The sequence below is a fragment of the Callorhinus ursinus genome, unplaced genomic scaffold, assembly GCF_003265705.2.
Source record: "Callorhinus ursinus isolate GAN/ISIS: 27379988/994484 unplaced genomic scaffold, GSC_fseal_2.0 scaffold26, whole genome shotgun sequence".
NCBI classification, from domain to species: Eukaryota; Metazoa; Chordata; class Mammalia; order Carnivora; family Otariidae; genus Callorhinus; species Callorhinus ursinus.
The window spans coordinates 6,074,578-6,098,154 of NW_027397088.1; the positions used below are offsets into that span (position 1 = coordinate 6,074,578).

Consider the following 23,577-nt stretch of genomic DNA (forward strand, 5'->3'; position numbering starts at 1 on the left):
GTACTTGCAACGTGGTGTCCTTGCACCCAGATATGCTTGTTAATATTACTCGTTATAATGCAATCTCATTTTAAAAAAATGCATGGAAGAGAACATCCTTTTTTTAAATAAGATTTTATTTATTTATTTGGAGAAGGCGAGAGCGAGCGAGATCACAGAGGGAGAAAGAAGCAGACTCGCTGCTGAGCGGACAGCCCGGCTCATTGCTGAGCCGAGAGCCCCACTCCCTGCAGGAACCCAGGATCCCGAGATCATGACCTGAGTTGAAGGCAGATGCTTAACCCACTTAGCCACCCAGGCGCCCCAAGAGAACATACTTTCATTAAAATCTTTTTAAGCTTCCTTTTTTTTTTTTTAAAGGTCACCCACATCTATGAGTATCAAAACAGTTTTCTCCAGGGTATTTGAACTTCTGCACTCTTGCAGGTTGATCAGGTCATTGGGCAAGTCTTACCTCAGGATTATTGAAAGAGATTTTAATATTTTCAGTTTTCCTTGGCATTAAAGGTTCAAGACCAAGGGAATTGCACATTATTACAGAGTAAGATCTAGAGCCATTTTCTTTTAATATTTTACATGAGTGCTAATGATATAAAATGCGGCACCTAGGAAAACTACAGTATTCATGCAAGTTAAAAATAAAGAAAGCTATCAAGGTAAAAGAAAAAAACATGAAAGTTACATTGGTTTGTTTAAAAAGTGGGGTGCCTGGCTGGCTCAGTCATAGAGCATGCAATTCTTGATCTCAGGTTGGTGAATTCTAGATCTCAGGTTGGCTGTAGAGATTACTTAAATAAATAAACTTAAAAAAATAAAAATAGTAGGGCTTGCATTATTATATTTTGCTATCATCTACAAAATGAAGTTGGAGTAATGATTACTGTATACAATTGTTCATGTCTAATTATTGCACAATTTAATCATTAATGTGTATAATTAATGTATCTAAATGACCTTAACTTTGTTAATAATCAAATAAAGCTTTTCAAATAAATATATAAAGTTTAGTTTGTTTGGGTAGCCTAGTCATCTGTTAGTACAAAGAGTAGTTGAGATTAGGAAAGTGATAGTGTCCCAGTAGATTCTAAGCTAAGTCCTCACAAAAATACTTTTATTGTATTTAAAATAATATACCAGTATCTTGGATATCATTGCCTTGAACACCTAATAAAAAAAAAAAAACCACATTGCAAAGCTAAATCTCTATTTTTGTACATCTTTATTGCAGAGATGACTGTTTTCAATAATAGCTCTATCTGAGGTTGGAACTGGAATTGGGCCAGTACCTGAGGATTACTTACTTACTTATATGTCCTTTAATATGCATCTATTCTGGGCTGAGTATTGTATTAGGTACTGACTATAAGCTAGTGGTACCCACCTACTACCATCTAGGCCTCAAAATGTAAAAATTGCCTTAGTATTCACCTATCCATAGTTAAGAAATACTAATAGTTCTTTACCTATGTAAAATGATGTATTATCTTGTATTAAAATTAGGATTGCTGGATTGCTGATGAGCACTTAATGCTTTTTGAAGAGAAATTTCTCCAAACATAATAAGTAATAGGACAGAAGTATATTGCCTTAGGCTTAAATATTAAAATGATGTGTAAAGAAAATCTTGTATAAGTGAGCAACTTGTGACATTATGATTTAGAAATTATTCCACTCCAAACATGGATCTAAATCTTTATTTTATGTAATTGTCATTTGTTTTTATTGACCCTCATTCTAATAGAATATGAAGCTGGATGGGACCTTGGATATCAATTCCTTTTTATAGATGAACAGACTGAAGGCCTCTTTCTCATTCATTCATTTATTCAGCATTTATTGAATACTTCCTAAGTGCCATATATTATCCAAGATGATGGAGTTACCATGAAGAGAATCTTTCTCCCCAGAAATGGACAGGGAACTAGATAAGCAAAGTATTAGTTTGTTTTGACAGGTGCTATGATGGGGTAATATTACCAAGTGTCTGGGGAGTACAGAAGAGGGCTGTTCAACTAGGACTTTGACCTAAGGAAAGACTTTCCATCATGCAAGGTGTTTCCACAATGAGCTAGTGACAGCCAGATGAAGAATGTCGTAAGAGCTTGTAGTGTATATTCAAAGCAGGAGGCATGAGGGAGCATGACCCATTCAGGGAACTCTGGGAGAGGGGATGGGAGGGACCGTCTGTGAAACCAGACATGATTAGCCCGTACCTGATTTATTATGATGATGTTCCGTCTGTTTTGGGGATAAATTATTTTTTTTTTGACGTTGGCTAGTTCACCCAAGTAGAACTTAACATCTGAACTATTGAAATATAGGTTGGTTTTTCAGGTGTTGCTCGGCTTTTGTTTTAAACTATATTTTTGATCCTGTATTCTAGGAATACTGAAATTCTGTTTACCTCTGCATTTAACAATGGATAGTTGACCAGCCTGGTAGTTCAAGCCACTGTTCTTGTGGATATTTGAGGGCTATATATCAAATACTGATCCCTTTTTCCAAAAGTTTACAGTTTAAATACAATCTGTATGTAATTAAGGTAGTACAAAGTGCTGCAGGGGAAGTACTGGGGAAACGCTGTGGGGTCTCAGCATGAGCAGTCACTTCCATGGGTGGTGCCTGGGCCACACCTCAGATGGACAAAGTGAACATGGCTGATTCCCAGGCTTTAGGAAAAATTTTTTTTTTTTTTTTTTTATATTACCCAGGAGATTGGTTGCAGCTGGTAGAGAAACACTGATCTGTGGGAATTAGGGGGCTTTTTGGAGGAGGTAGTGTTCATGTTGGCCTTGAGAGAATTTAGGTTTGAGCTGAGCCTTGAAAGGAGTTAAAGGATTTGGGTGCGTGGGTGTGGCAGTAAGATGGTTACTGCAGGATGAAGGTTTACCCTTAGAAAGGGTAAAGGAGAGAGTGAGTGAGGTTTAGGGAAAGGTGATCACAGCCTGTGGAACATGAGGGAGGAAGTAGGAGAGTGCTTGAAGGTGAGTGCAGGAAATGCAGCTGGAAAGGCCATCAGGGTGGACACCAGGCTGAGTCCTTTAGGACCTCAGTTGATCCTCTGGAGACCCGCTGGGAAAGAAGGCTGTTAACTGCATTTCAGGACAGGGAAGCTGAGAGGTTAGATTACTGAGCTGCAGTTAAGCAGCTAGGAAGCGGGGAGGGTGGGCCTTGGTCCAAGATGTGATCTGTCTAGCCACGATGCTACACTGCCTCACAGACGGTCTTCAGTGGAAGCTTTAGGAGTTGGAAGTGTATTAATTTTTCTTGGATAATATGGGTAAATTTCAGACATATTTGAATTTTGACTTAGTTGGATATTCACTTATTTGTAAAAGCTAACTGGTTAGCTCCTAACAAATATTCAGAAAATCTCAAATGTAGATTTTTATACTAGCTTTTTAGTCTTTTAAGATAAATTTACATTTTTTTTTTCTTTTACCATGTCTTAGAAAAGACTTGAATACCTTTTTTAGGTTGTCTGTTTTTGTGTGCCACAGACATTACCTCATGAGGGATTTCTGAGACTCACCTTTCTGTAGAAGAAGCTCTTTTCAAATATACCTAAGAAAATCTGTTCTTTGAGAAAGTTAGAAAGCAGCTAGACAATCTAACTTCATTGATTGGAGGCTAAGGGTTCCCCTACTTGTGGGCAGCAATAATAAAACTGACAATTGATTTTGTGTGAAGTGTATCAAATGTCACTTCTAGAGAATTTTTTTTTTTTAACAAATTCTTTGCCTTCTAGAGGGATGAAACCATCTTTTCCTAATACAAGCCTCCACCAACATGGGAATTATTTTCCAGTGTGATTTATGGCAGTATTCTGCTACAGATCACCTTCATTCTTTTTCCTGCCAGTTATGAGGGATAACTTGAAGGAATGATGTTTTCTTGTTTGTATGTTTTCGAATGATTTGTTAATCAACCAGCTACATGTGATGGTAATGACAGCTATTATTTATTCAAAGTGTATTTTCTCTTCCAGGAGCGTTTCCAGGCAGTTTACAAACATTTCATGTCAGTAATTCTTATAAAGACAAATTTGAAGCTCTGATGGACTCCTTTGAGTGGGGAGTAGTAACTGCTATCTCTTGTTTGTCCAGATTAGTTGGTTGTTTACAGAAAACACTTAGGATCTGCACTGTTGACTCTGCTGAGAAGAAAAATACAGTCTATGTTTTGCTAATCCATGATGAAAGACCAGGTCAGTGTCTCCTGATATACAGTACCAAGTCCTGTGATATTGATTGTTATCTTGGAAGAACAATATATCTTTTTTTTTTTTTTTTAAGATTTTATTTATTTGAGAGAGAGAGAAAGAACACAAGCAGGGGGAACAGCAGAGGGAGAGGGAGAAGCAGGCTCCACTGAGCAGGGAGCCCAACGTGGGGCTCGATCCCAGGACTGAAGGATCATGACCTGAGCCGAAGGCAGACCTTAACAATCTGAGCCACCCATGTGCCCCAGGACGATATATCTTTGTAAAGGAAAATCCCACAGTTCTTTCCTGCTGTGTGTTTCTTTCCTGTGTGTCTCCTTAACTACGCAAACAGAACATTTCACCTATGGTCACCAGATGTTTGGGGGTTTTTACTGACACCAGAGCAATTCTCTGCAACACCAGCTGAGTGTCCTACAGTTCAGCTCAATTCTGACACTACCTGAAGGTAGCCTCGGATTCCACATTCCTGCAAGACTGACCCCCCTACTCTCCTACTTCACATGCCACTTGCAACTAGTAGTTCCCCAGTTTACCCACACCTGTCCGATTAGGCTGCAAATTGGAGGTTTCTATGACCCCTCCTTAGGTTTGAGTAATTTACTGGAGAGGCTCACAAAGCTCAAGGAAACACACATACCAGTTTATTAAAGGCTATGATAAAGAAAACAGATGAACAGCCAGGTGAAGAAATACCTAGGGTGAAGTCTGGTAGGGCCCTGAGTGCCCGACTTTCTATCCCTATGGAGTTCGGGTGCATCACCCTTCCTGTGTAGATGTGTTCACCCCCACCTGGAAGCTTTGCAAACCCCATACTATTGAGATTTGTTGGAAGCTTCCTCCTGTAGGCATGATCAATTAGTAGCAACATTTCCAGCCCCTCTGTTCTCTAGAGAAGTAGGGATGGGGGGATGGGGCCAAAAATCCCAAGTGCCTAATCATGGCTTAGTCTTTCTGGTGACCAGCTCCCTTTAGGACCCTTACAGGAGCTCACCCAGAGTCACTTCTTTAGAATTAATGATGCTCCTAGTGCTCTTATCACTTAGGAATTTTCAAGGGTTTTAGGATCCCTGTGTCATGGCTGGGGTCAAAGACCACATTTTAGAACAAGAGATGCTTCTAGTATTCCTACCATTTGGAAAATTACAAGGGTTTTAGGAGACAGGAATTGGGGGCAGAGACCAATATATATATTTTCTATTATCTCACAAACTGATACTTGTCTTAGTCTATTTGGTCTACTCTAACAAAATACTATAAACTGCGTAGTTTATAAGCAATAGAAACTTATTTCTCACAGGTCTGGAGGCAGGGAAGTTCAAGACCAAGGTGCTAGTAAATTTGGTGTCTGGTGAAAGCTTACTGGTTTGCAGATAGCTGTCGTTTTGCTGTGTTCTCACATGGAAGGCACAAGGGATCTCTCTGGGGCTTCTATTATAAGGGCACTGATTCCATTCCTTAGGAATCCTCATGATCTAATCACCCAAAGGCCCTACCTCCTTATACTATCACCTTGGTTTTTAACTTAGGATTTTAATACGAATTTTGGGAGGACATATACATACAGTTAATTGCAGTATTACGCTGGAGAATGTTATTACCAGTAGAAGCTAAACAGAATTCATGATTTCTTTGCCATTATAGTGAATACTTTTATATGATTTAATATTTCATAGCTTTCTAATTTAAAAATTTATTTGCTGAGCACAACTAAAGCAATTCAGCTTGGCAAAGCTGTGTCCTGTATATTGTGTAATTGTGAGCTGGAGTTAACTAATAATAGTTAAGAGTATAAAAGCCTGGCTTGTGTGAAATGGATTACAGTAATATTGGCAGACAGTGATACAGAGTTAGCTTCATTTAATAAGGATTGGTTTATTGGGAGAAATATCTTTATAATGATTTCTGGAATTCTGGACTGCAGGGAAGAGTGAAAATGGAGAAATCATGAAATAGAACAAAGCTTATCAGGCATACTCTTCCCTCCTTGACATTTCCAGGTATGGACAGTGTTATCTATTTCAAGTCTTTGAGTACTTTGAAATAAGTGCATGTGCCCAAGCTTTGATGATGTGAAGCTCTGTTAGAAATCCCATTCACACCTTGGCTTCTAGATGCAGTGAGAGCCCCTCCAGCCTTCTGAGATCTGGTTGTGATGGTAGTTACGGGGCCGCTTTCATTTGTAGAGCCCTGGTCTTCCAAGAATCGCCTATACTCCCTACTTTTTAAAGCCTCTGCGTAAACTGTCCCGGAGTAATACATTTCCTAACAATAAGGTCAGTTTCACCAGAATGTTCAATCTGAGTTGGAATGTCCTTCTGTTAAAGGAGAGTCCATGGGTGCTAAGTTACACTGTTTTCTGAAAATCCTTTTCTGTGGTCTTGACAACATTTGAAAATAAAGTGTTCAGTACAGATTAATGTGACAGTAATTTATGCTAATCTTCCTTCTCTCCAGAAAACCCCTCTGCTTCATTTTTGTTTTATTATTAAAAAATTTTTTTTAAAGTTTATTTATTTTAGTAATCTCTGCACCCAACCTGGGGCTTGAACTCACAACCCCGAGATGGAGAGTTGCATGGTCTTCCAACTGAGCCAGCTAGGCACCCTTTCCCCCTTCTCGCATACCACCCCCACATCATTTTTAGAATAAAGTCTAAAAAAGTTTATGTAAACTCACTAACACAGTCAATATGACCCTGAGGGGCCATTGCAAATGCTGATCCAACTGCTTGGAATATTCTTTCCAGCTTTCCTAATTTGCCTGGTATGAGTTTAAGAGATACTCAAAGACACCTTCTCAAACTTTAAGCACATCTTCCTCTTTGAAGCCCTCTTAATGTTGTGAGTGTATTTTTTAACTGAGAGTGACTGCAGTTGCAAGTAGCAGAAAACCCAAGTCAAATAGATTTGAACCAAGATAATGGCCTTAGTGTTTCATGGATCTTGAAAGTTCGGAAGTCAGATGGGCTTTAGGATTGGTTTATTGGAGTGATGTTGTCAAAGACCTGCTTTTGTCCTTTTTTCCACTCTGTCTTATACAATGTCAACTTTATCCTCAGGCTGGCATTCTTTCTTGGTTGTGGAAGGACACCAACAATTCTGGGGCACTTGTTTCCAGAATGTCAGAAGAGAGAGCTTCTGGATCAGAAGTGCCCTACAGTTCTCTCTGTTCACCTCTTTGGCCCTGATTGGGTTGTGTGCTCATCCATCTCTTAACCAATAACTGTGGTTAGGGCATAGGATTACAGTAGTTTAGGTTTGAGCCACCCGCCTAAATCCTAGAGGCAAGAACGGGGCAGCTGCCCCCAAGGTATACAGGCTGTGAAAGCTGGTGATGGGTAGGTAGGCATGTGGGGGTACATACAGTGAAATTGAAGTAGTTACCAAGAGAACAGGGACTGATTTTTGGTAAAAGGCAACAAAGTTCATTACAGCAGTCTTGCCAGAGTTCTGTATCTCTGTGTGATTATTTGATTAATATTTTTCTCTCTTATCAGGTTGTATATTCCGTGAGGACAGGGACCATGTCTGTTTTTTATTACAATTGTTTCCTCAACGCTTTGTGTCTAGCTTTGCATATGCTTGATGATTAATAAAACAGTTGAATGAATGAATCGGTTGCATAAGCTCTAAATAACTTACCTGTAAAGATTATTGGGTGACTTCAGATAGTGTTAGTTATCTATGCAACAGCCATGGTTCTTCTTGGCCAACAGAACAATAATTTTGTTTGAGTGGCTGTGTGCCTAGTTCCTGGAAATGAATCATAAGGGTCTAATGTAGTCAAGGTGATTCCATTCCCTTTTGGCCAGATTCTTGGTTTTCCAGCCTTTCTTACAGCCAGAGGTAGCCACAAGATACAGATCTGGTTAATGAGACAAGAGGATGTTGGCTGGAAGTTTTCTGGAAAAGATTTTGCTTCCTGTTAAGAGATAGGTATTCACAAAGGAAAGTTTGCTTATGCTGTCTCTTTCCTGCTTGGGATGCTAAGGTGAGGACTAATTCTTGAAGCTTAGCAGCCATCTTGCAACCATGAAGAAAAAAGCCTGTGAGAAAGGACGAGAGAATACAAGAGATTCCAACTTACCGCCTTGACTTTTCTGAGCTGTTGAGTGAACCCTGGAACTGGGTACCTTCAGACTTCATGATGAGTAGACACTAAGTGTGTTTCTTATTAACTATTTGGGCTTTCTTACAGCTCAACGCATCTTGATATAGTAGTGCCAAAAATAGAGTTTCATTGTTTCAGCCTTGCCAAAACTTTTTATTTGGAATTTATTGCATTTGTTAATTTAAGGTAATTTGTCTGCTATTTGTGAAGCTTTGGGATTTTTTCGTGTAGTTTCTTTATATAAATCTGTTATGTGCATATACAGGCTAAGCTTTTTTTTCTTTTCTTTTTCTTTTTTCACCTCGGAAATTTTGTACATCAGGGTGCCTCTCTGGACTAATCTGTCTCCTCCCATACTCTTCTTTTGACAAGTGACTGCATAGATTACATGTTCCATCTTCAGCAGGCTGTTCCCTGGCCACAGTTTAAATTATACCATCTTGATTTTTATTATTCTGTCTTAAAGCATCTTACTCTTTACCTTAACTTTTTATAATATAAAATTATGTTGCTGTGTAATTCTGAGACACTGGTTTAATGTTGATTCCTCCCATCAGAGGTCAATTCCATGAAGGCAGGGACTGTGTCTGTTTTGTTTTGTCACTGTAGGCAATGTGCATAGTAAGTGCTCAGTAAACATTTGTCAGATGACTGGGTGAAAGAAAAGAAGACTGAAATCCTTAAATTTCTGCATCTTCCAGCTTCCTGCCCCATAACCACCAACAATTTTTGGTAATGTGAGATGTTCAGCTACAGCACAGGTTCTGTTTACGCTTGTTTAGAGGATGTTGTTCCTCGTTGGTCAGAGTTTCCTTTTAGATTTTATAAGGCAAGTGGTGTAGTCACTTAGTGTACTAACCGAGCAAGTTTCTTGTCAGTTTCTTTAGAAGAGTAATACCTATTTTGGACACTTTCTCTTGTCTTAGGACTTATTCTCCCCGAATTTTGCATTATCTTAAAACAGACTTTATTGGCACTATTTTTCTAATTTGACTTGAAGAGCCTCTGGTATCGAATGTTTTTATTTTATGTTTTAGAACACCCTGGAAGCATGGAAATGATTCTCATTTTAGCAGGTTATTGTGCTTGGCTACTAGTCATTTAGAATCTCTGTATCTTCTTTCTGAAAGTGTAGTCTCAGGAGAGGCCATGTGAATTATTGACACAAGCTATTGACTTACAGTGGAGATGCTTTTAAATAAAATTTTTGAGTTTCAGCATGCTATAATCCTAGACTGTCGGTAATAGTTTTATTGTTTCTAGGGAGAGTGACTGTGAACTTTTAAAATTATTGGAAACACTATGTATGTGAGTGATAGGAGGGGAGAAAACTTGAGTAGGATCTTGTTGATTTGGTTACATTTCACAGCTATCACAGAGCTTTTCCATATCATTTTAGGTCAGTCACTTAATTTAACATTTGGGTGATCATTTATATCCATTTCCTAAATCAGGACACTGTTGAGATTGATGAAAGTGGGTGCTGTTAGTAGTGATGCTGGGACAAGAGTCATAAAGCTGAACTGCCTTGGGGATACCAAGATGTGTGGTCACCCTATTTGGTACAGTGGTCCATGATGACTATGATGACAATGTTAACCTGCACATCCTTGTGTCTTAATACCTTCCGAAATAAGGGAGGCCTTCCTTCTCCTGACAAGGCCATAAGATTGTTTGTTTGCAAAGAGATAGGAATTGCAAGAACCAAGATTCTGAAACTCATCAAAGCCTTCATTGCCCTTTTGTTCCCTGCAGGATCCCTGCATCCTCCCTGCCCTCTGCTCGGAGATGGGATTCTTCCATTGTCTGGATTGTCCTGGATCCCCAGTTTGCTGTGGTTTCATCAGCAATAGGAGATTGGGGGTAGGGGTTTGGTGCAATGAGAGTTTTTTCTACTTTAGGATTGAGTCGATGCCTGACTAGTGGGCTATACTAAGGTGTGGAAGTAAGGGAAGTGTTCGACTTCTTTTACTGTTTCACTTAATAGACAAACTGTGGGTTCATGGTTATATTTAATCATAGTCTTATTTTATGTTGTTTGGACTTCTAGAAGAAAGCTCCTAAATATTAATAGGAACATAAAAAAGCAATCACGCGGGGCGCCTGGGTGGCTCAGTTGTTAAGCGTCTTTCTTCGTCTCAGGTCATGATCCCAGGGTCCTGGGATCGAGCCCCGCATTGGGCTCCCTGCTCCTGCTTCTCCCTCTCCCACTCCCCCTGCTTGTGTTCCCTCTCTTGCTGTGTCTCTCTCTATCAAATAGATAAATAAAATCTTAAAAAAAAATAAAAAGCAATCAGGCATTTCAGAACAGGAGATTTGTGCACCCTTTTGGGGTTGTTTTCCCTGTTGCGGCTCTGCAGTCTGTCCTTTGGAAGGGGCCATAGCCCAGTTGTACCTGGGTTAAGACAGTCCTAATCTGTAACTCAGTCTGTCCGCACGAGAAGGAAGAAAGATCAAATGCCAGTGTGATGTGGTCTGGGGCCTCCTGGCACAGATTTTCCTGAGGGTCACAGACTATACTTAACAGTTCTCTTCCTCTCCAGCCATTTTCTACTTCATTTTTAGGCCCCGCCAAAGACATCTGACATAACTTTCTTACTTGGTTCTCTTACTAATTGAATGAACTAGACATTGTTACCCCAATTTTACCAAAACCTCTGAGGCTTAGAGAACTTAAAATAAGTGGCCCCAGTTCACATGACAGATTTGATATTTGAACTGTTTGTTTCCAAAATGCTTGTATTTTCCAGATTGTATCATGCCATATTGATTCGGTGGTATAAGAGCAGCCTTGAGAAACTAGCAAATAATTTACATAGATTCTTATTTTCTGTGATTAGCATCCTCTACAGTGTTTTATTTACCTCTGTGTGAGCTCTCGTTTTCAAGCTCTAGTTGCCCCAGGGTTGGGTTATTTAGCTTTCTCTTTGGTTCTGTACTTGAAAAGTACAATTAGTGTGTACATGCTTAAATAAATATGATTGGAGTGATTGATCATTACTTTGCATACAAAATGTATTCAGTGAGTATTGCTACTTGATCAGTAATTTGAGAGAATTTGTGCTTTGGTTTTGTATTTTGCTAGACTCTCTCTGAACCTGTTTTTTCAACCGCAATATCAGTTTTTTTTTTCTTCCTAGAAATGCTGTACTGCAGGTTCTGCAATTTTAGGATGAGGAATATGAATTTTAAAAGATTCATGGTCCTGTCAGGTAACTCAGAGCAGTGGTTTCCAGCCCACATGCTAGACAAACTGTGGGAGCCACAGAAAGAAAAGGCTTATGAGTCCCTATGTTTCTAATGTGCTTGTCCTCTCATTTTTCAAACACATGCACGTAGTATAATGATTGGAAAAATATGCAGTGATAAAAAGCTGCTGTGATTTATTAATGCTTTAAAGTAATTTTAAATTATATGGTGGACATTAAAAGAGTATGTTGCTGAGAGAGTAGATCTTGAAAGGTCTCATCACAAGAAAAAGTTCTTTTGTAATTGGGTATGAAGATGGATGTTAACTAACTAGACTTAGTATGATGATCGTTTTGCAATATTGAATCATTATGTTGTACCTAAAACTAATATAAAGTTATATGTCAATTATACCTCAATAAAAAAAAAATAAAATACTATATCCCAGGCTGTTGTTATCATTAAAGAAATTAATACATAACAAAGCGTTTAAAATAGTGCTGGATTCATAGAAAATGCTGGAGAAGATTAGCTGTTGTTATTGATTTTGGGGTGGAGAGCCTGGCGTGATTAGGCACTCTGAAGTATAGATTTTCCTTAGGAACTAACCATCCTTTATCATTGGGTAGCCATTCATTCATTAAACATCAATCTTAAAAAAAAAAAAGTATATGTCTGATCTTGTGGAGATTAGATGATTTTTCAAAGTTAAAATTTATTCTTAGACTGAAATAGGTTGGGAACCCTTGGTCAGGTGGTGGTAATGCCAGAATTTGTCTGCATTGTTAACCATTATGGTTCCATCTCTTGCATGGCTGCAGAGCACATTCCCAAGCCCTGCGTGTGGCAGAAGCATGTCCTCTCATCACTCAGCAGACGTTTCACTGTCCTAGGTCAGGCCAGCCTGGGCTTCCGCTCCTCCCTGTAAATAGAAGCAATCGGTCAGTTCCACCTATTTTACCTCTAATTGCCCTCTAATTTTGTCTATGTGCTGGACAATATATTATTAGCAGATAGATGTGAAAATAAATTATTAGATTGTACTTTGCGTAGCATTCAATAAATATTTGCCAGTAGACTGGTCAGTGATTCAATGGAGTTTTCTACTAGGGCTGTAGTTTCATAATTTACTCCTGTCCCTTGGTTTTCTTACTTCTTTTACCTCAAAATTGGGTTTCTTTCCTGCTGCAGGATGCTTGTGTTTGAAGCTAAGTATGTGAATTTTAAGATGTGGATGGCTCAGTTCTGAGGGCTCAGGCTTCTCCCTCCACCCTGCTGGTTCCTGGTTCTTGGCTCATCAGCTCCAATGGGCACTGAGGGGACTAACTACTCTTGGAGTACTTATTGGGCTGGCTTTTTTTTTTTTTTTAAAGATATTTTATTTATTTGACAGAGAGAAAGGACAGCAAGAGAGGGAACCCAAGCAGGGGGAGTGGGAGAAGGAGAAGCAGATCTCCGTGGAGCTGGGAGCCTGACGTGGGGCTCGATCCCAGTACCCTGGGATCATGACCTGAGCCAAAGGCAGAGCCACCCAGGCGCCCCTGGGCTGGTTGTTTTATGGGTTACCTTATCTAGTACTCATCACAATCCTATAGAATGAGGAAACATATATAGTAAGTGGCCCGGCTGGGATTCACAGTTAAACACATTTATTGACTGAACTGCCCCCAGACTCTCAGTTTTAAGTGTTTCTCTAACTCTGCTGTTCCTACCTTCTAGCTTATTCCCTTCGCTACCAGGGCTGCACAATTCTTTATTCCCACCAGGACTTGGAATCTACTGGACTTTCCACTTTTTTATGGTGCCACATCTGTCTCATATCCTTACTTGTTCCCTCCTTATCCAGCCCAGACTTCTTGTTCACTGCTTAATATCATCTGATTGTTCTGCTTCAGACTAGTCTGGTTCTTAGTTCTAACGACTTCCCTACTCTGCTTTGTTGATGTCCTTTCATTAGTGGAATTGACTAACAGTATAGGGAAGAAAGAAGGTGAGCATCTGTACACCTGGCTTCCCACTGGGTATTTTTGCCTGTGATTCAGTGATCCTGCATCTGTAACCAGTATGTTGAACTAGCATGACCGATGGGATGTAGGTCAAACCCATTCCCCCCCCCGCCCCCCATACTTCTTTAAGATTGTGTTCAGTGGGCTCATCATCCCCTGCTTCTGGATGAAAACTTACTTCTTCCCTCACCCACTCCTGCAAAGACCCCCGTGATGGGAAAAGGCGGTGCTGCGCGTGTGTGTGGCTTTTTCCTCCTTCTCTAGGTATCCTTGTCTCCTGATCTGGTAGTTTCACCCAGCTATTATTGTTGATCATTGCAATGTAATTTTTCCTGGAGCATGGTCTGCTCTTGATTTGCAGATTCAAATACGTCTTAATTCTAGGAGAGAGCTTTCTCTGTGACATCTTTAGATATTTTTGTTTGTTTTGTTGTTGTCTTGTTCTTCAGGAGCACCAATAATGTGAAGTAGATCTTTTGTCTTATGTGTCTAGCATTTTCTTTCCGGTCATTTTTGTATTTTTATTCATTTATGTTTCCATTTGTAAGGCTTCTCAGACCTGGGGGGTTTTATTCGTGTTTATTTAACATCTTGTTACCTCTAATATGACATTGACTTTGTATGCATTTCATTTTTCTCTCCTATTTCTTGAGCTGTACCAACTCATTTTTTATCTTCTGTTGTTTTATAACCTTTTTTTTTTATCTTTTGTATATCTTCTTTGACCCTCCCCAAGACCAATTTTTATCTTTTTATTTTTTTAAGTTTATTTGTAATTCCTTTGAATTTGGGAAACAATTTGGTCTGAACTCTTTCTTTGTTTCTTAGAGCAATTTCTCTTTGGTGAACTCTTTTTTTTTTTGCTTTATATTTTTAATTTTGTTTTCATTCAGTAGTTTCTATGGATAGTTTCTGGTTTGTTTCTTTTCTGATAATTACTCATCTCTGGATCAAGGCAGTGTCTCTCTGCCAAAGAACAGCTGCTCTGTGGCTTCAGTTCAGGGTTGGCTATTTCCTTGTCTGAGGGCACTTCAGTTTTGGATGTTCTGGACAGTGTGCTTTGTGTTAAAATCTCTGTATTTTGTAATGTGGTGACTGCTGGTTTGTTTGTTTCTCTTCATCTTACTCCTACCTCACCATGGCAGTGACTCACAGGTAGGTTCTTGACATTAAAGATGGTGTGTGTCTTACTGTTCCTTCTCCTTCAGCTCCATTTCCCGCTGAGTTCCAGGGTCATGTTTATAAAACATACATGTGTCATTCTACTGCTCCACTAATAATACTGGCCTAATTTTCCTGTAGGATAAAGATCAGGACTCTTAGCTCCTCAGAGTGTGGCCCGGAACTCCCTTTCTCTTATTCATTACTACTCCCTCCTTTGGTGTCCGCAACTCCTCATCCTGAGCTACCAGCTCTTTCAGGGTCTTCATACTCTTATGCCTCAGGTCCTATGCACTTGTGGTCTCTCCACTGTGTAGAAATTTGCCATCAAGGTCACTGGTGTGCTGGTCGATGTTTAATAAGCAATGTTTATGGGAGGAGTGCCTGTAATCGTGTTTGGCTGTGGTTGGTGTATTTATACCCCATTTCAGGCCACTGTCAAAAAGCCACCAAATGCAGAATTGAGAAGAGATGTGCCCAGTCTCTGCTGATGTTAGCTGTCAACCACTGAAAATTCACTCTTTGTGAAATCTTTTCTGCTTTTCCTCTGTGTAGAGTTAGTCACGTCTTCCACTGCCCTCCAGTAACCATTTAGTCTTAAGTTCTGGCTGGGAACTTATATATTTCTCACTATAGCTTTCTGGTAGTATGTGAGCTCCTCGAGGGGTATGCCAATTCTTAGTTACAGTGGCAGATATCCAGTAAGCCTTTAAATAGCCAATAGTCAGTGTATCAGTGATATTGGCTGTAATGTTTCAGATGGGAGCATGTAGATGGATCTTTGTAGATCTGTTGTCTCTAATGAAAAAATAAGTCGACGACGTTTGTGTGTTATTTTCTGATATACCTTTATTTCTCATGCTTTTTATTTTAGTCATGATAATAATTGTACAAAATGGCCTGTTAGTTGCTGGATTTAACAGGTGTATAAATCAAGTGGAAAACTGGATGAGATTTTTTTTCCTTTTAACTACAATTATTTATAAATTGATGTTTATATGTCATTTTCTTATATGCCTCTTTTTCTCATAATTCTTATTTTGGTCATGATAATAATTGTATAAAACTGTCTAGACGTTGCTAGATTTAGTAGGTTTATAAATCAAGCGGAAATCTGGTTGAGGTTTTTTTTTCCTGTCAATCAATTACAATTGTTTGTAAATTGATTATACATCTCAGCTTTCCTATCATTTAGTAGTAAAAGTGTTTGATCCAGACTTCCTGTATCAGTCTCCTAATTTAGCACGATTTGCTGCTTAGTAATCAGAGTCCCCTTTGCGACCTGGTCAATTACAGTTCATAATACATGAAAGAGTAAGAAATAAGCCTATGCTATTATCATTCTTACTGTTTTCCTCAATGTATTTCCATTAGTTTTAAGGTTTAGACATTGGGAATGTTGCATAGGACATGAAATCAGTATTCAGCAAAAATATTCTGTATCTTTCCCTCTTCTTCTCTGTCTAGTTTCCCCATCCCCCAAAGGGAACCACTATCCAAAAGATACCTTTCTATGTTTTTTGATTGGCTTGTCTGTGAATTTTTGCTCTCAGGGTTTGAGAATTGTCTGATTCATGAAGAGGAAATATTTCAGAGGCATAATTTATCAGAAACTTCATGACCAGAGATCAAAACATAGGTAGGGCAAGGGAAATAAAACCTGATTTACTGAACATCCACTTTGTGCTAAGCCCTTTACCTACATTTGCATTTGCACTTTGAGTTTTATGAGAACTCTGACCCTGAGGGCACTATTCCCATCTAATAGATAAATAAATTAAAGCATACAGAGTGTGTGATTTACTGCAGCATTGAAGCTAAAATTTGAACCTAAGGCCATAGGACCCTAAAGCCACAGGGGTCTGTTTGTTCTAGGATTTGGATTCCTTCTTTGCCCCTCAGCTAGTATTCTGTTCTTCTCTGGGAATAGCGCTGAAACAGTTGAACTGTTCTTTGCTCTGACATTCAGATCCATCAATTCTGTCTTTTTTTATAATTAGGCATCACTGACAATTTTGTGTAACAAGTAAGCTATGATCCTTCTCCAGAAGTTGGCCATGAGAGATCTTTGTTATTGGCTTCAGGAAAATACGGAGATTGTACTGTGGTTGTGAAACTGTGGGAAATAATTTATTGAATGTGTCTTGTGTGTGAAGAGATGAGCTATAGGATGCCTGTCTTTATTGCCCAAGGCCCACTTGGATTGTTCAGCGGTTGATATAGCTCTCATTTTCGAATACCTGCTGTACTCCTTGTTTTACATGTAATTCATAGTAATCTTGGTACATTCCCAATGAGGTGGAGTGAATGCCAGTTAACATCTGGGAAAATAGGCTGAAGGAGTCTCCTCAATGGGCCAGGGCTATACAGCTAGTTAACGGTGGACTGGGAATTTGAACTCTTGCCCACCTGTGAGTAAGCTCAAGCTCTCTCTTCTCACATGAGCTGCCTCCCCCTCATCCTTCTTTCTAGGAGAGAGACCAGGATTTGAGTCATCTAAGCAAGCTCAGGGGTCAGATCTGTCTTTATCTGAACTTGTCCCCCTTTAGTTGTTCCCAGATCATATTACCTGACAGATGGATAACCTCTTGGTTTCATTAATCCACTGGTTCTCTGGCCTCATATTACACATCTGAGAACCTTTACAAACTACCAGTATTCTCTTCCACTTATATCAAGTCCATCATAAACCCTAGGCATGGGGCCCAGTAATAACATATTTAAAAAGTGTCAGGGGCTTCTAATGTGCCGCCAGGATGGAGGACCACTTCATCAGGCACAAGTCAGACAGCTGTGTGAAAGAGCAGATGGTACCCATCCATGTTTATTGCCCCCATGCAGCTGTGGCATTGCTATCTCTTACCAGCGCTGTGGTGGGGAAGCCCTGAATGTAGTAGGATGATGTAGATACATCCTCACATCCCAGTGCTCACATGACTAGGCTAGGTGTGTTCAAAGTTTCCTTTGGTAAGCCCCCTTTACAAGAGGGAGAACCTAGTTTTAAGAGAAAATAAATCTTGTACTTGGAGTTTTCCTCCCTTAAGCAGATTTTAGAATTGATCCTGTCCATAATCTTGAAATACATGACAGTTAACATTACACCAGGACTTCTTGCTGCCCCATTTAACCAGTCTTCTTGTGATATATGTGCCTTATTCTTTAAAACCCCAACAGCAAATCAATAAGGCAAAATCTAGTTTTGCATATACAAAGGCCCGAATTTATATCTTATCATCCTGTTGTTGAACTGGTCTTAGCAAAACTTTCTGTAAAAGATGTGAAAGATGTGAAGATAATTTCAGGAGTCTTCTGAAAGTGGCCAGTATTGCTTCTTACTTTTTGGCAAAATACTTTTATTAAATGCCATCTTTACTGATCTCAGCAATTAATTAAAAATGAAATTTTCATATGAAGAGATATTTGTAATAAAAGTGATTTTATGGGGAAATCTAGGTAATTTTAAAAATGATTATCTTAAAGTGCTTATAGTCTTCCCAGAGCTATATGCTAGTTGAAGTTAAGATGACACAAATCGTCTTCTGGAACCTAAAGCAAAAAAAAAAAAGGAAATATGTAGGTTGGATGCTAAGTATTTCATGCAGTCCAAGGCTGAGTTAAACAACCCTTGACAATTTGAGAACCTGTTTGAGAACTGTTGGCCTTAGCAGCTGTGGGGTTTGTGAACTCTCAGTCTGGAGCAGTGGCCCTTGGTCTTGGCTTGCACATTACAATCCCCAGGAGCTTGTGAAACTATTAATGTCGGGGCTCCTCCCACAGCAATCAAATAAAAATCTCATGATGGTGCCTTGACACAGATCTTTCTTAGCAGCTTTCTAGGTAACTCAGTCAAGACTGAGAACCACTGGCCCTTAGCGCTGCCACCGATACGTGCAACTGATGAAGACACAGTCATTGCCCGTCACCGATTTTGGAATTTTGTGAGGCTGGCCTTCTGAAATGTTTGAGGGCAGACTTTTTCTTATTCTGTTTCCTAGCACCTTTTCTAAGGGCACAGTAAATATTTGTAAATTAGTTTTATTTCTTTTAAAGTATTCCAGATTTCAAGTTGTCCTTTGGATAAAACTGATTATTTCCCCCAGATAAGCACAGCCCTGTGTGCACAAATATTAAAATGAAGACACCTCCCCCTCCCCCCACACACACCAAAAAAAAAAAAAAAACAAAAAAAAACAAAACACCCAAAAACAAAACTGGGAGATTTTAGATTTAAAGCAAGGAGGTCATGAAGGCCTAGTGTAGTGGGAGTGACTGGCTGGTGGAGCAGGAGGTATTCCTTCCTTCCTGATCAAGAAATGTCTGTCTATCCAGAAGCTCCCCATGGCTTTGGGAGAAGCCTGAAGGATCTCTCTGATCTGTCTCTTTCTGTCTCTAAAACGGGCAGCACAGGAACAAGTACATGTTATATTTTCAAATAAAATCTGTGCTTCTCAAATGCATTCTCAGTATATTCCTGAATCAACTTTAGAATACCGTGAGTAATGAGAAAGCATTTATCCTCTTGTGATGTTTAAGCCTAATAGGTAGAGAAGCTACTCTGTAATTAACTTCACCTTTTTGTTATTCGTTGATCAGATGGTGGCTGCAAAGCGGGATAAATACACAGGTAGTGGATTTAGTTTAATGTTACGCAAAGCTTTTTGCATTTGTAGACAAGGGCTGGCTCACAATATTTTCTTTAGATTAATTGGTATCTGTCACATGTAGATATTTGACTTTTTTTGAAAGACCTAAACGAAAACATTAAATAAAGTTGTAGTTAGAATTGCAAAGTGGTTTGTTTTTAAAACAAGCTGAATTGACCCAGGGGGTTTTAGAATGACTGTACTTTTCAGTTACATTTCCCTTGTCTCTTAAAAATTATTTATTTATCTATGAAGTGTAATTGATATACAGTGTTATATTAGTTTTACATAATACGGTCTAATGATTTAATAATTCATCAGTGCTCATCAGTTACATTTTTGAGGAGAAGGAAATAGATACCAATTCCAAATGGGTGGTTATAGATAATTTTTTTTTTTTTTAGCTACAACAAAAATCTTTTCTTTACCAGAAAGGTACAAACTGGAAAGCAAAAAAAATGTGATAAAACTTGTTAAGTTAAGGAATTCTGATTTCCAAATGCCTTATACATTTGTACTTAAAGTCAGATTATTTTCCAAGTAATCTCTGTAGAGTATAAAAGGTGCTAGCCATATTGAAGCTAAACTTTGTTGTTATGTAGTAGCACATTATCAGAGATACCATGTTTAGAAGTGAATATATTTAAGATATGAAAGATATGCATGGACTTTTTTACTAATTCTCTGTGTATTGCAATTTATTCATAATATGGAAGAACACTGGTGTTTTTTCCTTGCTTAGCATTATTTCAATATTTCTTTCAGTAAAATCCTGGCATCACATTGTCAGTTTTTACCCCTAGACCCTCATTTTAAGGAATATCCTTGTGTCCAGCCCATTGTGGATATCTCCATGTAATAAACGAGGGGAGTTTTGAACAGAGTAGGTACTTGTGGGTTGGTATCTTGTATCCTGCTTGTTTAGACTAGAACTCCAATTTTTTTTTTTTTTTAGATTTTATTTATTTGACAGAGAGAGAGAGACAGAGAGAGAGGGAACACAAGCAGGGGGAGTGGGAGAGGGGAGAAGCAGGCTTGCCGCTGAGCAGGGAGCCTGATGCGGGGCTCTATCCCAGGACCCTGGGATCATACCCCGAGCCGAAGGCAGATGAGCAACAACTGAGCCATCCAGGTGCCCCTAGAACCCTAATCTTTTTAAAAGTTATTTTTTTCTTAAAGTTATTCTTTATCTGTAACTAATATAAATTATAATTTAAAGTAAAGCCGCCATCTGCTGACATTTCCCAACTCTTACAGTATGATCCTGAAGTGGATGAAGTACTGAACGTAGAGCTGGAGGGTCTGTGTTCAGCGACGCTCTGCCCCAGCTGTGTGATCTGTGATCAGGTTACCTTTTCCTAGTTAACTCTCTTCAGTCCAAAATGGACCTAAAATCATCTGTTCTCTCCCTACCTCTAGGGACATTTTGTAGAGTTTAGGAATGTATTCTCATTATTTTGTGCCATAAACTGAGTATTTGTGCCTCTCTTTGCCCGGTTCACATGTTGAAATCCTAACTCCCAATGTGATGGTATTTGGAGGTGGGGCCTTTGGGAGGTGATTGGGTCATGAGGGTGGAGCCTTCATGATTGGGATTAGTGCCCAATAAAAGGGTCCCCAGAGAGCTCTGCCTCTTCTATGGTGTGAAGACACAGTGGAAAGACTGCTGTCTGAACCAGGAAGTGGGCTCTCATGTGGCTCCAAACCTGCAGGACCTTGACCTGGGACTTCTAGCCTCTGGAACTGTGGGGAATAAATGTTTGTTGTTCATAAGCCACCAGGTCTATGGTATTTTGTTATAGTAGCTTCAATTAAGAACATTCTGCTTCAGTTTTCCACAAAAAAAGAGGGTGTGCAGGGAGAGTTGGTTTCACTGCCCAAAGAACTTGGTGAACTAGGTCTGGCAGGAGCGCAGGTTTTAGTTTTTTGTTGTTCCTTTTTTTTGTATAAATTCACATGGCATTGTAACATTTGAAGCTTATGCTTTCTTCAAAATATAGTAAAATGAAGTGTTTTTACAAGGTCTTTTACTAAAAATGATAGTGGCATACTTTATTTGAAAGAAGCTTAATTTTAATTACTGAAAAGTGGGCAGAAATGTCGTTCTGCAACAAATGTTTTGACATGTGTGGATTTAAAATATGTTCTTTAGCCTGATCTTCTATAACTTCAACCTCACTGGGTTTTTCAATTTAGTTGGCATTGGGCTTTTCTTCATTAAGGCTAAAATTCAAAACCTGATGTCAGAAGCATGATTTCCATATTTGACTCTTTATTAATTTTGTATGAGAATGCAGCCCTTCTTTTTTTTTTTTTTTAAATGCCAAGCACTTAAGTTCTTTCCAGCAGTAGAGGTTCTATTTTTCTCTCTCTGAAAGAAATGGGCTGGGAAGGGAATTGCCCTGACAGTTTGGCTCCCATTACGTACGGAGGAGGATAGATGGTGCCTTCCAGCCACCCGTAGGAGGCCTTGTGTGCACCAGAGGACAGTGGCTTCAGTGCCCGTTCACGGCCCTCCTGCCTCAGCTCGGGTCAGAGGTGTTGGGTGCATCCTATGGGCGCTTCGTGTAGTTCCTTGGAAGGGAATTTGGGCCACAACAAAAGCACCCTAAGACCTGCTAGTAGAGAGCCACTTGGGTTGAAAAGGTGATGAAGAAGACTAAGAAGACACTCGGATGACAAAGTGTGTATAAATAAATGGGTGAATGTGGTGCCAGGCAGAGGTGTCCCGAGCACCTCAGCTACAGAGGCCCTGAGGGCTTCCCTGGTCGGAGTTCCCCTCAGTCCTGTCTTTTGACAGCTGGGGTATTTGCAGTGCCCCACCTGAGAGCTGTTAGTGGGACAGTGACAGTGCTGTGGTGCCCACTGCACGGCACCAGCTGCATCTCCTGGGAAGAGGCTCGTCTCCCAGGTAGTGCTCAGACCAGCAGCTGGGTGTTGCTGCTCCTGGTCTGTGTGGCTTGTGTGTCCTTGGCAGGAATAATGATCTCCTACCCTCAAGTGGAAGCGGCTGCGCTTGTATGACAGTATCTTGATTACCCATGTGAATAGTGGCCTGGAAGAACACAGCTAGTTAAAATTCACCGTAATGGGGGCACCTGGGTGGCTCAGTCGTTGGGCGTCTGCCTTCGGCTCGGGTTGTGATCCCAGGGTCCTGGGATCGAGCCCCGCATCGGGTTCCCTGCTCAGCGGGAGGCCTGCTTCTCCCTCTCCCACTCCTCCTGCTTGTGTTCCCTCTCTCGCTGTCTCCCTCTGTCAAATAAATAAATAAAAAATCTTAAAAAAAATTCACTGTAATTCAGAAACCTCGTTTAAGCCCATTCTTCCTCTGCTAAGACGTAACAAAATTAATTGCTCTTTCTGTTCCTGCCCACTCAGAAGTTGGTGCTTCAAGAAATGAAATGACAAAAAGGCAGGTGATTTAGAGGGAGAAGGAGAACTGCCTAGGATAATATATGGACCGTTGTCTAACTTCCCCCATTGGAATAGATTTGGGTGTCAGTTAAATGCTTTGCTTGGTGTTTCAAGTTTAATGAGACTGCTGCAAAAATGCACTGAAATCAGTTTCTAGCACATGCTAAGCCCATCCCACCTGGACACTTTGGTGCTTCAGTTCCCTCTATTCGGAAACTGTTTCTCTCTTTCTGAATGGCTTATCTTTCTAATCTTGGGTTAAACATTACTTCCTCAGACAGGACTTCCCTGGCTGCTCTTTATCTAAAAATAAGGTCTCTCCTCCTCTGTTTTTTAGGTTTCTATTTATCTCCTACTTAAATGATTAGTTTCACTTACCGCCCTACCTAATAACCAGCACAGTGCTGGTCCCATAGTAGGAGCTCAGCAGCAAACATGTTGAATGAATGAATGAATGAAAATGCTGTGATTGCTTCAGAAAAAGGCACTTATTATCTAGAGCTCTATTCAGTAGACTTTCTGTGATGATGGAAGTGTTTTATATCTGCACTGTGGAGTATCACAGCCACCACCCGCCTCTGGCTCTCTTGAACACCTGAAATGTGGCCAGTACAACTGAGGAAGTAAATTTTTAACTTAATTAATTTAAATATAAGTAGCCATATGTGATTAGTGGCCACTGTATTAGCACAGATCTAGAGGATGTGCTTTTATCAGCCTTCGATATTTATTTACTTATTTTTAAAAATTTTATTTATTAGAAAGGGAGAGAGAGAGAGAATGTGAGTGCATGCACATGCATGCACTGAGCAGGGAGTCTGGTGGCGGG

The 23,577-nt window shown here is 39.7% G+C and overlaps 1 protein-coding gene across 8 annotated transcripts in view; it reads left to right on the plus strand.

Annotated features, from left to right (window-relative positions):
• Positions 1-23,577, plus strand: part of FARS2 (phenylalanyl-tRNA synthetase 2, mitochondrial) — a 536,237-nt gene that overhangs the window by 995 nt on the left and 511,665 nt on the right. The window lies entirely within an intron of this gene.